Here is a 15,611-nt window from a genome sequence, read left to right on the forward strand (position 1 = left end):
GAGGTGGGAGCTGATTATGAGGAGTGGGAAATGATGAGGTGGTAGTGGGGACCAATGGTCCAAAAATGGAAACGTACCTTTGCTGCTAGCACACCACCTCACCCCAAATCACCATAAGAAGAAATGAAACATCGTTCCCATGCATTCATGCATTTCACCTCCTCAAAAATCCCTCACTCAAGTCGCTCTCATAACCCGAGCCACCCACTGAAAACAAAGATCCATCATTCTGCACAGGAATTCCTACAGGAGCATGCACAGGAATTCCTATAGGATATAGTCTACAGGATACACAAAGACTGTCTATAGGATACACAGAGACTGTCTACAGGATTGGCAGAGAAGAGTTCAGAAGGGATATCACGGGAATTGGCCACTGTAACTAGTCTAAAGAGGTAGGCTCTACAATTTCATCCCCCTTTGCAAGTAAATGAACCAGGGATACTCTAAAATTGAGTGAATTTAGAAACTGTGTGAAGTGAATTAAATACACAGTCAACTCTGTTTTGCTCTTGCATTTGAAAAATTGTGTCAACCCTCTCATTTTCTCCTCAAGATTCACTAGCAAGATGACAGGAGGGTTTAATAGGAGAGAGCCCACAAACACTGTGAGAATCCAACAACACCCCCAGGTGCTTGAAATCTTTACAAGACACAACTGGATGGGGTTTTTCGAAAAATTCAGAGGGTATGATGATGAGGTGGCTCAAGAATTTTCTCTCTCCCTCACTCCACACAACAGAATCCATGCCACTGTTGTAGTAAGGGGCCTCACTATAGATCTCACCCCAGAGCTCATCAACAGGGTCACCACACTTCCCCTAGGAATCCCATGGAGAAAAGAAGACAAAGGAGATAGCCAGGTGGCAAAAAGAAAATTCTTTTTAGAAGGTGAAGAACCCACTGAGGACAAAAATGGAGTAAGGAGGGAAAGTATGCCATACCCATGGAGTGAGGTAGGCTACCAACTCATCAAATACATCTCATGTGAGGGTAGATATAGTGTTTTCTATGGCTATCATTTTAGGATCCTTGAGGAATTAAGATTTGGGGTAGAAACACCACCTCACCAAAGACTCAGCATACCATATTTCTTGTTGCAATCACTCATAGACTCAAGCATCAAAGTGAAGGAGGGGAATTCCAAACAATTGGCTCACCATGGGTTGATTAGGATCCTCATTGAAGATTCCCTCCAAAACCTCAAAACCCCTATAACATGGTCAGTCTTCAGAGACTTGCTAGCAGAGGATGACATCAAAGCCCTCACTTATGATGTTAGTCCTACTGTCAGTGAAGAGGAGGTAAAACAGGAAGAGGAAGATACAAAGCAAGATAAGGATGAGATGGATGAAGAAGGATCTGACACAGGAATATCATGAAGCTGAAGAAGAAGAGGGAGAAGAGAAGGAGGATGATGAAGAAACAAAGGAGGAAATTAAGGAGGAAACTGATAGAGATGATGAAGATCTACAAGAGGAAGAAGACAAGAAAAATAGAGAGGAAGAAGGAAATAAAACAGAGGGGAAAGAACACAAGGAGGAGTCACCTAGGGTGTCTCCAAAGGCCACTGAGAGAGAGGTAGTAGCTTCCCTCACTACTCTCAACACCCCAATCAAGAAAAAATGAAAAAGGCAGAGGAAGACCCCACTATATTTCAGAACAAGAAAGAGCACAAGAATAAAACAGGGGAAGCCACAAACATCAACAAAAATTCCTATTGAGATTGAAGATTCCCCTACACAAAAAGACAAAATGCCTTCCCTTAAGTCCCCTATCACCTATGTAAGGAGGCCTACTACTAGATCAACTTCCTCAAAGGGTAAGGCAATCCTACAGGATCCACAACAAAATCTACAGGAAGCAAAAATAGTCTTACAAGATACTTTGTTGAATCTATAGGAGGCATAGAAATTGGAAAGAAAGGTAAGGGAGTAGCAAGAAGCTAAAGAGGAAGACCCAGAGACAAAGGAACCCAACCCCCAACCTAACCTGGACTCCTATTACCAGTTTATTGAAGGAGGTAGGGTCATACCTCAAAAATTTTCCATCCCACTGTTCTTCGAGCTTGAGAAGGAGAGGGCCAAAACCCACCGATGGATGTAGATCACCAAATCAAAGGGGGTGGAAGACATTGGGCACATGGAAGAGAAACTTGAAGAAATGGCAGAGAGCTAAGTGGCTTAAGGGACAAAGAAGCTATAATGAGAAATCAACTTGAGACAGAAAATGCATGGCTGAGGGGACAACTGCAGGAAAGAGAGAACCAACTAGCATGTATGGCCAACCTCTCCTTGGAGGCAATCCAGTGTAGGATTCCAACTAAATCCTATGCTCTTTACCTCAAAGAACAATGGTTGTAGTTTCATATTAAGACACTAGCACAGAGGGGAACCATGCCATTTCAGGACTACAAGCAGTTTATTGATCTTTGTGATCAAAGTACACTAGAGGATAGGGCCAAAATGGCTAAGTTTTATTTTCACAACATGGCCCTCACAGACATGAATGTTTGGGACCCTAATGCCAAGCTAGGAGATCTATAATTAATGGCTTTGGCATCATGGATGAACCATGAGGAGTCAAAAGCTACAGAGATGAAAAGGATATTTGCCAAAGAGCAAATTGAACCTCTTTTGATCAGAGTTGAACAATCAAATCCCATGGCCCTCATCAGTACCCATAATTTGATTGCAAATGATCCTTAGCTGGCATCTAGATATCTTGTTGCCCAAGAGTAAGCAATTTCACATTTTGAGGACATGTTTAGGCTGCTAGGAGTTGATAGTATACATGTTTTCCTAAGGAGATGGAACACACTGCCACACAGATTAAATACAATAGAATATCACTTCCCTCAAAGGTTGAGAGAGGCACTCAACATGACACCTATGTATAAGAAATATATGCAAAGGTTGAAGGTCAATTTGATAGGCCTAAAACTCAGTCCACCACTACTCTTAGGGATGCTAGAAGGGAGAAAAGAAGAAGAAGAAAAGAGGTAGTGGGAAGAAGTATAAAAGAAAGCGGGATTCTATGAACAAGAAGAGGAGACCACAACATAGGCATGGGAGACTACCAGAGCCATGAAGGATATGGATATTGACTAAGTTTCTCAAAGGATTAGCAACACTTTCAATAGGGGGGTGATGATGAGCCTCATCATTGCGTAATTATATGGGCCTTAATTCACCTCATAGCTTAGTCAAACCAACTATTCTCATAACTTATTGCATAATTTTGATTATATTTTGTTTATTAGATGAGTAAGAGTTGGATATTTTGCTTTGTGGTCTAATGTGCATTTAATGCAGGATTAAACAATAAAAGCGAGGAATTTTGGCAAAGACCAAGGTCAAAACTCGAATGGGACAAGGGAGAGGGATTATAGGAGGTAACTCCTCCTTGTTTACTACCCCTCCATTCGAATATTCCTCTACCATCTCAGAGTGAAAACCACCAAATCATGAGGACTAGAAGGCAACCGAGCAAGTGAAAGTAAAAGCACTAGTTTATCTCGAGTTTGGGAGTCGAGCCTCCCTTATTTTAAGGTAGTCATTGGGGAGTTCAGCTTTATAAGTAGAGAGGCCTAGGACCTCAGTAGGATTCGGATTTTTGATTGTAAAACTCTACTCTACTTTCGAGATGCAAGACTTGTGACAGTTTTTGATGTAATCCATTGTTTTGGTAATAAGAATGAGTTTTGTTTTGAGCCAGCATTGAGTTAACTCAGAGGGCTGAAGCTCTTGGGTTAGGGCCCAACCCTAGTAGCCAAGTATCCTCTTTATTGTACATCTATGCTAGTATAGATTCATAGCTTAATTGTTCATTTTCTTAGTAGATGCATTCCCATTACAACATTATAGATTAGATTGGTTGTGTGATAATTTGATTCCATTTGTGCCTTCTTTCAAGTAGCAGGTTAGCAAGGAGAAAACGGATCACCACAAGGTTGTCAGCAAATGTCTTAGCCTCAATTCCTCCCTCTGGGACCATGACTTGAGGAAGGGACCCTTCATCAGCCCCAAAAACATAGATTTCTATTTCTTTTATGAGCTTTGGAGTTTGTTGTATTTGATTCAGTATTTGGTTCATGTTGCAAGGAAGATTTCATTTTCATCTTTTTCCATCTCCATTTCTGCAATAAGATCTCACTCATGCTTTCATTCCCTTCAACAACTTTCTTCATGCATAATATAGGCAATTGATTCATGCTTTTCTAGTTTATGAAAATGTATCTTGTTGCATAGTTCTTGGAAGACACACATGTTTTAAGCAGAGCAAGTACTTCAGGAGGAGACCCAGACTTCATCACTAGTAGCCACCTTCCACTTCATCCACCATAGCCATCTCTTGTTTCACCATCACCCTCACTAGTTTTTCATTGAAATTCCCCTAGATACATTGAGCGAATCTAGCCATCTCTTATCTTGGATATTGACTCCTGAGTGCTCCTAGACCTTCTAACACCCCATTCCACTCATCACACACCTTTCCCAAGCTTCCCAACACCTCCAACACCTCACAATTAGCTCTCAACTATATCTTGTAGGTTTCTTATAATTCCTACAGGATCATCCTGTAGGTTTCTAGTATATCTTGTAGGTTTTCCCGAAACGACCTGTTTTGAGGTCGAATTGATGGGAAACCTCTAGGAAGTCACAAAAAGCCTCCTAGGACCCCTCCATACCATCCAACCACTTCATAAACCTTCTATCCATCCTCAAACACCTTCCATCCACCTATCACATCCACAAGAACAATTAGTTTGCATACTTGATTTTGCCTAAAAAAACCCAAAAAATGAAAACATATTTAGTTTAGTTTTTTGCTTTCACTTTAGTATGGTTTGACGCTTTTTACTTCTATAACTTAGATAGTAGCATTTGTTTAGTTTTGATTTAGCAATTCTACTTAGCATTGCTGCTTAAATGGTTAATTAGGGTATGGTGTGATTTAGCATTACATGTTGTTTTTTTATTACTACAGTAGAGTAGCTCTCTTAGAGTAGATTTTCCCTTCTTCCATCAAAGAATCAAGCTTATTCTGACTCTATATAGGTCTGGCTTGGAACCCTAGTGGTCTCTTGCTGGCTGAACAGTGACAACAGGCAGGACCATCACTTTTACTTGTGCATACAACATTGTCACCTCCAAGTTTGTACGAACCCCGGGTTGATAAGTAAAGATGGTAGCCCAGGATTTGCAGCATCCTTGTTGCAATACTGGCACTCATCAAAGCATATGGAGAAACTCTTCTTAGGAATATTGTAACTCCTAAGTAGTTGAAATATTTCCAATCCCTGACAATTTTGAATCCCATAATTTATTCTGTCTTTTTTTTTCCTTTTGAGGGGAAGTATTCCAAGTATATAAATGAATTTTGTTGTCATTTTTGGCTCTTCCTAAGTCTCTGAGGAACTTATCCATATTTACTTTTAAGCACATGGCAATCCAACCGAGGCACCACCTAACAGGATGGTGTCATCTGCAAATTGTCCATGATTGATACTCTTGATCCCCTCTTTATATCTGATCCCTAGAAGATGGTGAGAATCATGATCAATCTCCAATATTCTACTCAACGAGTCATCCATAATTATGCAGAGAAAAGGGGAGAGATAAAACCATGGTGCAACCCCCTAGAGGCTTTAAAGAATCGTTCCACCCAACCATTGACTAGTTGGGCGATCCAAGGAGAAGAGATGCAGAGAGAAATCCATTTTATAAAGGTTGCATCAAACCCAAAATTTATCGAAACATTCAATAGGAAGCTATGTCTAACCCTATCAAAGGCATTTTCCATATCCAGTTTTATTATAATTATTTGATCCCCTCTTTTGCAACTCGAATCTATACCTCCTACAACAAAATTATATTATCAAATATTTGTCACCCTAGCACAAATACCCCTTGGTTGATCAATGTCAATAGAGGTAGAACATTTTTGAGCCTGGAGGCAAGAAAATTTGAGATGACTTTATATGAGACATTGCATAGAGAGATTTGGTAGAATCTAGCAAATGAGGAGGGGTTAGATTCAATAGGGATTAAATATAAGAAGGAAGAGTTGATTCCTCGCCCCATTATAAATCTCTTTAAAGAGTACCCTATCATATGACATAGGTCTCTATTGATCACTTCCCAGACATTTTGATAGAATTTAGTAGAGAAGCCATATGGGCCAGGATCTTTGTCAGGAAAAAAGGAGAACACAATTGATATAATATCATCTGAAGTCAGAGGGGAGGTTAAGGCCACATTCATCTCTACAAAGACCAGCATAGGAAAAATCTCTAGAAAGAATTCCTCACTTTCAAGATACTTCTAGGGGTCTTCCTGATAGAGGTTCATGAAATGGTCTAGGGAAGCTTTCTTAATTTCCTTGAAATCTCTTAGAGTTTGTCCCACATGTTGGATTTGAGATATGTTGTTTTTGCATTCTCTAAATTTTTCCTTCTTATGAAAGAAATTTGTGTTTGTATCCCTAGCTAAGAGCCAGTTGTTTTTAGACTTTAGTCTTCAATACTCTTCTTCTCTTCTGAGGTGGCCATGAAGAGCCTTAAATGTTTTAGCTTATTTTTGGAATTTAGTCAGATTAATCAAGGAAGTCTCCATTTACCCTTGAATTGAAGCTTGGTGGTTCTTTGTATCCTTTATTACATATTGCCTTTCAGATTTATTTTCCTTTAGCGACTGTTTAATATATGCTTTTAGCATTTTGATTTTGGATTCTCGTATAGAGATTGGGCTTCCCTCAACCCAAACCGACCATGAAAGAGAGACAAAATCATAGAACCCAGTAGAGTCCAACCATAGAGGGGAGAACCAAAAGAGAAAATGCCCAATATTAAGGGAGGGTGAGATAAGGAGGTTGATTGGATGATGGTCCGAGCCACTCCACAAAAGAATAAAGGATTTCAGGCATAATTTTATCATGAGATGGTTGTCAGAAGCGATGAAAGGATCAGGCTTAGCTGCAATATAGCCTAGGATAGTGTGCATATTATTCCAAGTATAAAGGCATTTAGGATGTTTTATATCGAAAATATTGAGATTGAGTATTAATTCCTCCATATTCTCCTAAGAGGCATCCCTAACAATGGAACCTACAAGCTTCTCATTTTGACCCATAGTAGTATTGAAATATCCTCACAGTATACAATTCTGCCCATACTCAGTGTTTTTCAATTTTTTCAATGACTTATATCATTCTTGATTCTCTCTAAAGTGAACAGGAATATATACATTGATCACGGAGAAGGTCGGATGAAACTCTAAAATTTTAGAAGTAGTTGCAATCTAGTGTGTGGTTTTAATAAAGCTTACTAGTTGTAATTTTGTTGGATTACACATTATGCAAAGGCCTCCCGAAGTGACTCTCAAGCTTTCTACTTCCATATTGCTACAACTCCAAAATTTAGAGTGAATGGAGGAGATTTCTATCTCACTCAACTTCGTCTCTTAGAGGAGGGTGACTACTGGTCCTTCCTTTTGTTTAAGTGATTTCATTTCCATTGTTCTTTTTCCAAAACCTAGACCCATACAATTAGAGGAGATAATATTCATTATTTACCCTTTGTGGATTGCATCTCTTTTGCAAGGCTTTCCTTTTTTTCCTTTTTTAGACCCCAACTCGGCTAGCTGACGTGGGATGTTGTGTTGAAAGCCCAACTCATTGTCTTTTTCTATTTTTTATTTCCTTATTTATTTGTTTGTTTTCTGTCCTGATGTTCTTGTCTTTCTATCCATATACTTAATTCTAGCGCCCTCTAATTTCTCGTCTACTGAACTCATCAATATTGTAGTTACCGTTATTTCTTTGGAGGATAAGAACCCTCCTTCTTCTTCCTCTTCATCTGTGGTGTCTTCTGCATTACTGGTTGTTTCTGGGCTTGTGGGAATTTCTTTTTGATGTATCAAGGTCGAGGAGAGGAGATCAGCCTCAATACCATTGAGGACTAGAGCTTTATGGGAGGGCCACCATCATCTTGAACAGATGCCAAAGTTGCATACTTGTTTTCTTCTTTGGTGTCTACACCCTCCAAAGTGTCAGTCCCACTAGGGAGGGGCTTGTTTCGGCTTGAACCTTATTTCTGGGGAGAAAAATTTGAGGTTGTTATTGACTTATTTTTCTTCTTTGTGTTCCTATTTTTCCTTTTTACTTGTTTCCATTTTTTTTTTTGCTCCTCCTTTCTGATTTCCAGATGTGTCTTGTTGTTTTGGACAACATTTGGTAAAGTGCCCATATTCATGACATAGTTTGCATTTGAATGGAAGTTGGTCATGGTCTACTTCCTATACATGAGCCTAGCTACCCATACAAAGATTGACTACAACAGGGATTCATTTTTCAAGTTTGACTTCCAAACAAATCCTTGCACAGAGAATAGACTATCCTTTGGCTCAACACAATCTATAAATATTTTTATAGAGTTCCCAATCAATCGAAAGGTTGTGTTGTTCTAGCAGTTGAGAGGGAGGTAGGGTAGCTTTAACCATATTGGGATTGAGGTGGGAACATCAAAGTCTAGATTGAAGTTGGGACTCCACCTATCCAAATAAAGCCCCTGGGCTCCCATGACGTAAGGGCCACTCCTGAAAACTAAATCTTTGTTTAGTTTGTTTTCAAAGTAGAAGGTGTAGAATCCCTTCCCACAGAACATCGACATAACCTTTCCTTTAATGAGTGGCTTCTAGTTATTTTCTATCCAAGAATAAACTGAGCACGAAGAGGGCCAAAGACCCATGAAATGACCAATAAGGCCTTGTTCTGCTAGCTGCAAGGCTCGAGAGTGAGCTTGAGGGGCACTAGTTTCAATCTTTGGGATCTCACCTGCCTTTTTAACAAAGCATGATAGGCCCTGCTTCTAGAACTTAGGGGTTGAAAAAACTAGGGAGTTGAAGGCAATGATATCAGAAGTGAGAGAGCCATCTTAGGTCGACGTAGCCATCAGGGTTGTCTGTCCAATCAAAGGTTAAAACGACAAATGAGGAGGAGAGTAGGAACAAAGGGAACACATGAAAGAGGACAGGGGAGGGGGAAATAACCCTCAACAAGAGGCCAAGGTCGCACAACATACAACCAATAACACACAATAGTCGATAATTCTCTAGCTACCTAGGGTTTCCCTTCTTGATCCTACATGTTAGTTTTTAGTGAAAAGGAATGAAATGCATATTTTTTTAATTATATCTATATGCAAAATGTGTGTTTTTGTCAAGTTTTTAAAATGATTAGTTTTTAAGTGATAATTATTTTATTTGTATCTAAGTATTAATCGATGATACATAAATATATAAAAAATCCTAACTTCAAAACCTTAATTTTATTATTTTTTTAAACTTTGCAAAAAAATTTAAAATTTCAATACAAAAAAATTTGCAAAGAAAAAAAAACTTGAAAAACCCTAAAAAAAACATTTTAGGAACAAAAGGAGGCAAAGAAAAATTCAGCTCAAAAAATGGTTTAATAACGAACATTTAAAAATAAAGTGCATACTTAATACATAAGGAAATTTAAATTGTTAAAACTATACCCTCCCAAAAAAATGTTGATGTTGTGTCAATGTTTTTCAAAATCAACATGAAAATCACCAATATTTAAAAAAATATATCCATACTTAATATATCAACAAATTTAAATTGTCAAAAATAAGCGCGCCCTACCCCCCCCGGCTCCCCCCCCCTCCCCCCCACCCCGCCAAAAAAAAGAGGTTGATGTCACATCAACACTTTTCAAAATCAACATGCAATCACTAACATTTAAGAAAATGTCCATACTTAATACATAAGAAAATTTAAACTATGAAAAATATGCTCCAAAAAAAAAATCCTCATCTTGCTTCAACACTTTTCAAAATCAACATGAAAATCATGATTTTTGAGACCTCTAACAAAAAACAAGAACATGGTACAATTCTTGTTAAGTTGGTAAATTTGTTTGTCATTACATGAGTGTTGGAAAAGAAGGATATTGTGAGGAAAGAAAAAGCCCATATTAGTGAGATTAGTGACAACCATGCAAACCAAGAGAAGATACAGGAAGAGATGCACCTTATTTTCTATGAAAATATCTAGTGATGTTGAAGCTAACAACAATGATGAGGAGAGAAACAATGATATTTTGTCAAGATATCCCATTTTTAAATAGTTCCAAGATGTCTTTCTTGAAGAAATACTTGGTTTTCCTCCTCACAGAGAGGTGGATTTCTCTATTGAATTAATACTAGGAGCAACTCCAACATCAAAGGCTCCATATAGAATGAGCACTCCAGAATTAGTTGAGCTAAAACTACAAGTCAAGGAGATGTTGAACAAGGGGTACATAAGGCTAAGCGTGTCTCCATGGGGAGCACCAACTCTATTCGTGAAGAAAAAGGATGACGTGCTCTTAGGCTGTGAATCAACTATAGACAACTGAATAAGGTGACCATCAAGAACATATATCCCTTGCCATGGATTAATGATCTATTCAATCAGTTAAGGGGAGAAATAATCTTCTCCAAGATTGATACGAGATCAGGTTATAATAAAATGCACATTAAGGTCGAGGATATCCATAAAACAACCTTCATAATAAGTATTGGCATTATGACTTCGTGATAGTGCACTTTGGGCTTACTATTGCATGTGCAACTTTTATGTGCCTTATGAACAGTGTGCTACAACCTTACTTGGATAAGTTTGTAGTGGTTTTTATTGATGACATTTTAGCCTATTCAAATACCATGGAGGAGCATGAAGAGAATTTGGCCACAATACTACAGTTGCTAAGAGAAAATAATGTATATGCAAAGCTTAATAAATGTGATTTATTTCAATCACATATTCATTATTTGGGGCACATTGTCTCAAAAGAGGGAGTAAAAATTGATCCATAAGAGATTAACGATATCAAGGAATGACCAACACCTAAGAATGTGGCTAAAGTTAGGCCCTTTATGGGGATGACTAGCTATTACAGGAGGTTCTTCAAGAATTTCTCCAAGATTGGTTTTCCAATCACTACGTTGCGAAAGAAGGGAAATAAGTATGAATGGGCAAATAATTGTGTTGCAAGATTTGATCAGCTAAAGAACTTGTTAACTAATGCACCAGTGCTAAGAATAATAGTTCTTGAAAAGTATTTCGTTGTATCTCAGGCTTGATGTAGGCAGGTCAAGTAGTTTGTTATGAATCTTGAAAATTAAATGAACATGAGCAAAACTATGTAACTCGTGACTTGGAATTCGTTGCCATCATCTATGCATTGAAAATGTGGATACACTACCTTCTTGGTAGAATATTTACTCTAATGACTAATCATGGAAATGAGATAAATTTTGTCTAGTATGAGTAACATTTCTTCCCTTGCTACCTTTTGGTCCACCAACACTCATTTCATGGGCATCTTGATATGCTACTAAATATCAATGGCATGTACGTAATGGTAAAATATTCCTCAAGTGTGACCCACATCTAGAATTTATTCAACAAAATTCTCCAACAACCATTATCTTTGATAAATAGTTTCTTTCACCAATAATCTCTCTTTCATCTTATTCAATTTCCTCCTAGAAAGATGTTGGCTTGTTTTCCCTATATCTATTGGTTGAGGTGCTTTCTCTTTGTTGGGCCTAATTTTATCCAATTTATCTATAGTGTGTTTCCCCTCCTCTCACTTAGTTATATTTCTTGGCATATTGATGCTTAAATTGTTACTAGTGACTAATGGAGCAGCAAAAGAAAGGGTGATGAAAATACAAGGGAGAAGGTGAAAGGAAAGGTTTAGGTCATTATCCCGATTTATAATTTGAGACTGGAATTTTCTAGCACCAATGAAAGAAGGGAGTGATTGAGGTCTCGGGGTGATATCAATTGAAGATAAGATGAGGCAGGATGAGGTACCTAAGTGGGAATACGAGTGAGATATAAAGAAGGACAATAAGGAAGGATGAGTGATAACTACAAGTAAAACAATAAGTGAATATAAGGCTTGAAAGTACTAGAGTAGAAACATCTAGAATTATTTTGTTCTTGCAATAGGGTATGAGTTCTTATAGAAGAGCCCCTGCTTTTGAGCCCCGAGATTTGTAAGTGCAAACTCATAGGCATGAGTGCATGCATGTGCTTTTTGATGTGAGGGTGATTAATGCAAGTGCTTCCCAACTTGGGAAATGATTTGTTTATGCAAAAAGTATTCATGTTGATGCATGCATGTTGTATATGGATGACCATGTAATTAATCTCACTACTCTTATAACACAACACCTCCCACTTCTTCCCATCATCGTTTGTCTTGGAGGTTATGGTTAACTGACTATTAGTTAAAGAACAATTGAAATAATGAAACACCCCGCTCCATGAGTCAAGTGCCTCCATGACAGTGAGTTAAGTGGAGTTAAGTGAGGGTGGGGGGAAATGTGCCACACCCACTAGTTGTGATGTTTGGTTTGGTGGTGGTCACACGTCCCCCCAAACATCTCCCCCTACCACCCCATCTAGGGGTACCTACTGTTTAACATTAGAAAATAGGTAAATATTGATAAATTTAGCAAAATTGTTCTTAGATAGATAATTTTATTAATCAAAAAGGGAAAAATTGCATAAGGGGTGAGACACCTAACATATATATAACATATCTAGCCTCATCTCAACATGCCATGTATCCTTCTTAAGGATAATCACTATGACAAGGCCATGAAAATATATCTATCTTTTATGAAATACAACACGTCTAGAATTCACTTTATTATTCTCGAAATAATACATTCTAGAATAACTTTATTAATCTACAAAAACTATCTAGGTAAATAAATAAACAAAATTTAGAATTATGAGATTAACATTCCACCCTTTAATCCTTACATTTATTTTTACAAATGCAAAGTTCTTCTCTAAACTTGGTGAAATATATTTTTCCTAATGGCTTAGTGAAAATGTTTGAATTTTGATCTTTATATGGATAATATTATGGCTTGATGTTGCTGTTATTGATAAGATTCTTGATGAAGTGATACTTGGTGTTGACATGCCTGGTTTTATTATGAAAAACTAGATTTTTTCCACTTGTATTGTTGATTGATTATTAATGAATAATGTAGTTCGTGTTTTCTGAATAGCACCAATATTGTGTAAAATTATATGTATCCAGAAAATTTCACATGTTGATTCCTATGATGAAATATATTTTTCATTTGTTGAAGGATTTTTCAATGTTTCCTATTTTTTACAACTCTAGGAAATTTTTGATGAACAAAAATTCCTTAAATAATTTGATGTTGACATTCTATCATCAATTCTCCTAAGAATTTCACAACTGAGTATTCAACACGTATTAAGTTAAGTTTATTCATATAGAGAAGCCCATGATATTTTGTTCATTGTATGTACCCGAGGACCTTTTTTGTTTCATTCCAATGTCTTTTTCTAGGTGCTTGCATGAATCTAGAAATAATGTTGACTACATGTGACAAATATGGACATGTATTTTTCAAGTTAATGCATTTTTCAATTAACCATATATATATTGTAGTATTCACCAATCCTTCCACCCACCCACTTCAAATTTTGAAAGTTTGAGGTTTTCCCCTTTGGAGTAAGAGAGGGTTTATAATCTTCTATGCAAGACTTCTTTGACAATTTTGTAGCATACTTGGTTTGAATAATGAAAATTTGATGATGTTGTTGTGAAACGTGTACATTAAGATACTAATTGACTTGGCCCCAAATATGTGATTTTGAATCTCTTCAAAGTTCTCATTTAACTTGCTTCATGTGATATTTGTGATTGGCTGTAATGCTTAAATCGTCAACATAAATAACAATTATGACCAAGTTTTGACATTCCATCATGAAATATATAATTTAATTAGACTCACTACAATGAAAACCAATGTGCCTAAGGTATTCATCTCTTTTTGCATGCCATGCTTTGGCGGCCTTTTTTAAGCCATATAAAATGTTGATAAGCTCATGAAATTTATGCTCCTTCCCTTCAACTTTAAATCATGGGGGGTTGTCATATATAATTATTTTTTCAAAACATCATAAGAAGAGAACTTTTAACATCCTTCTGATGAAGTGTCCAATCATACTATGCAACCAAATTTATCACCATACTTATTGTGTTCCACGTTGTTGTTGGGGAAATTGTTTCTTCATATCCACTCCCTTATTTACGAGAAAATCCTTTAGCTACAAGTATTTATTTATATTTATCTACTTCATCATTTAATTTATACTTAATTTGGTAAACACATCTCTGGCTAGTTGGTTTAAAATTGATTGGACAATCTACAATTTTCCATGTTCCAATTACAATTACCAAGTCATATTCATAGAAAATTACTTGCTTTCATTCCTTATTCTTTATTACTTATGTAAAATTTGTTAGTTCAATGGAATCATGAATGACTAAAGAAAAATTTCATTGAGTTAAAATTTTAGTCAGTGTTTTCTTTTCTTCACCTTCATGAACATCTTTTAGTAATTGAGTGAACCATTTTGGTTTTCTATGTTGTCCTTGTGGTGAAGTTACTATAGTAGATTTGTCTTGTGTTGAAAAAACATCATCTAAAAAAAAGTTGTCATATTCATGAATATTCATACATGAGGATAAGTATTTCTTAATCCAATTTGATTTTCTCGGAGGAATTTCTTTTTCTACTTTCTTTTCCAAGTGATTAAAGAGATTATTAAGATCTTGTACCATTTGACTTCTATTTTATGAAAAAACACATCTCAAAAATTAATAAAATTCCCATTAGAACAACATGTATCATTTCTTTCCATTTTAATAGTCAAGAAGAATAGATTTAATGTTGTGATTTTATATCCTAGTCCTTTTTCCTTACGAGTAAAAGCGTAAAATGTGTAGCCAAAAATTCAAATATCATTTATCGAAGGGTTAGTATCATACCACCAAAATCACGTATCTCCACATGTGCTCCCACTTATCTCTAGGTATGCTTCCTTTTCATACTGGGGTCCACCTTCTGTTTGGCACTGGGAAACCTAGATCCAACAAATTTTTTAAGTGATTTCCTTGTTGGACTTCTGAAGGCCTAGAGGCTTGGATGGGTCTAGATGCTTGGATTAATCTTCCTAGATCAAAGCTCGGATGGCCAAATTGAAAAATATCCTTCGTCTAATGGAAGCATGACCCATTGAAACCTAAACCAGGTCTTTCTATATTCCATCACTTTAAACCAAGGTTTCTTTTCATTCTTGGGGATGTATACTAAGTACCATATACCACTAGAAAAATATTTGAGAGGGCTATCTAACCAAGAAATTTTCATTCTCTCAACAAGTTACCTATAGGAAAAATTCCTTCAAATTTAGGCTACTCAACTACAAACCCAACAGTCACCAAACAAACAAGACACCAATGCTCAACAAATAACCAAGACTTCAATGACATCATAAGCTTAGCGCATTGCCAATAGACTCAATAGAATCCCCCTAATATTGGCATTAATGAAAACAACTTCCAATGCACTCAACACATTTCTTATGTAAAAATTGTTAGTTCAATGGAATCATGAGTGACTAAGGAAAATTTTGATTGAGTTAAACTTCTAGTCCTTGTTTTGTTTTCTTCGCCTTCATGAACATGCTTTGGTGATT

The sequence above is a fragment of the Pinus tabuliformis genome, chromosome 3_2, assembly GCF_031772625.1.
Source record: "Pinus tabuliformis cultivar Carrire ecotype Pingquan chromosome 3_2, CPIR1, whole genome shotgun sequence".
In the NCBI taxonomy this organism is placed as follows: domain Eukaryota; kingdom Viridiplantae; phylum Streptophyta; class Pinopsida; order Pinales; family Pinaceae; genus Pinus; species Pinus tabuliformis.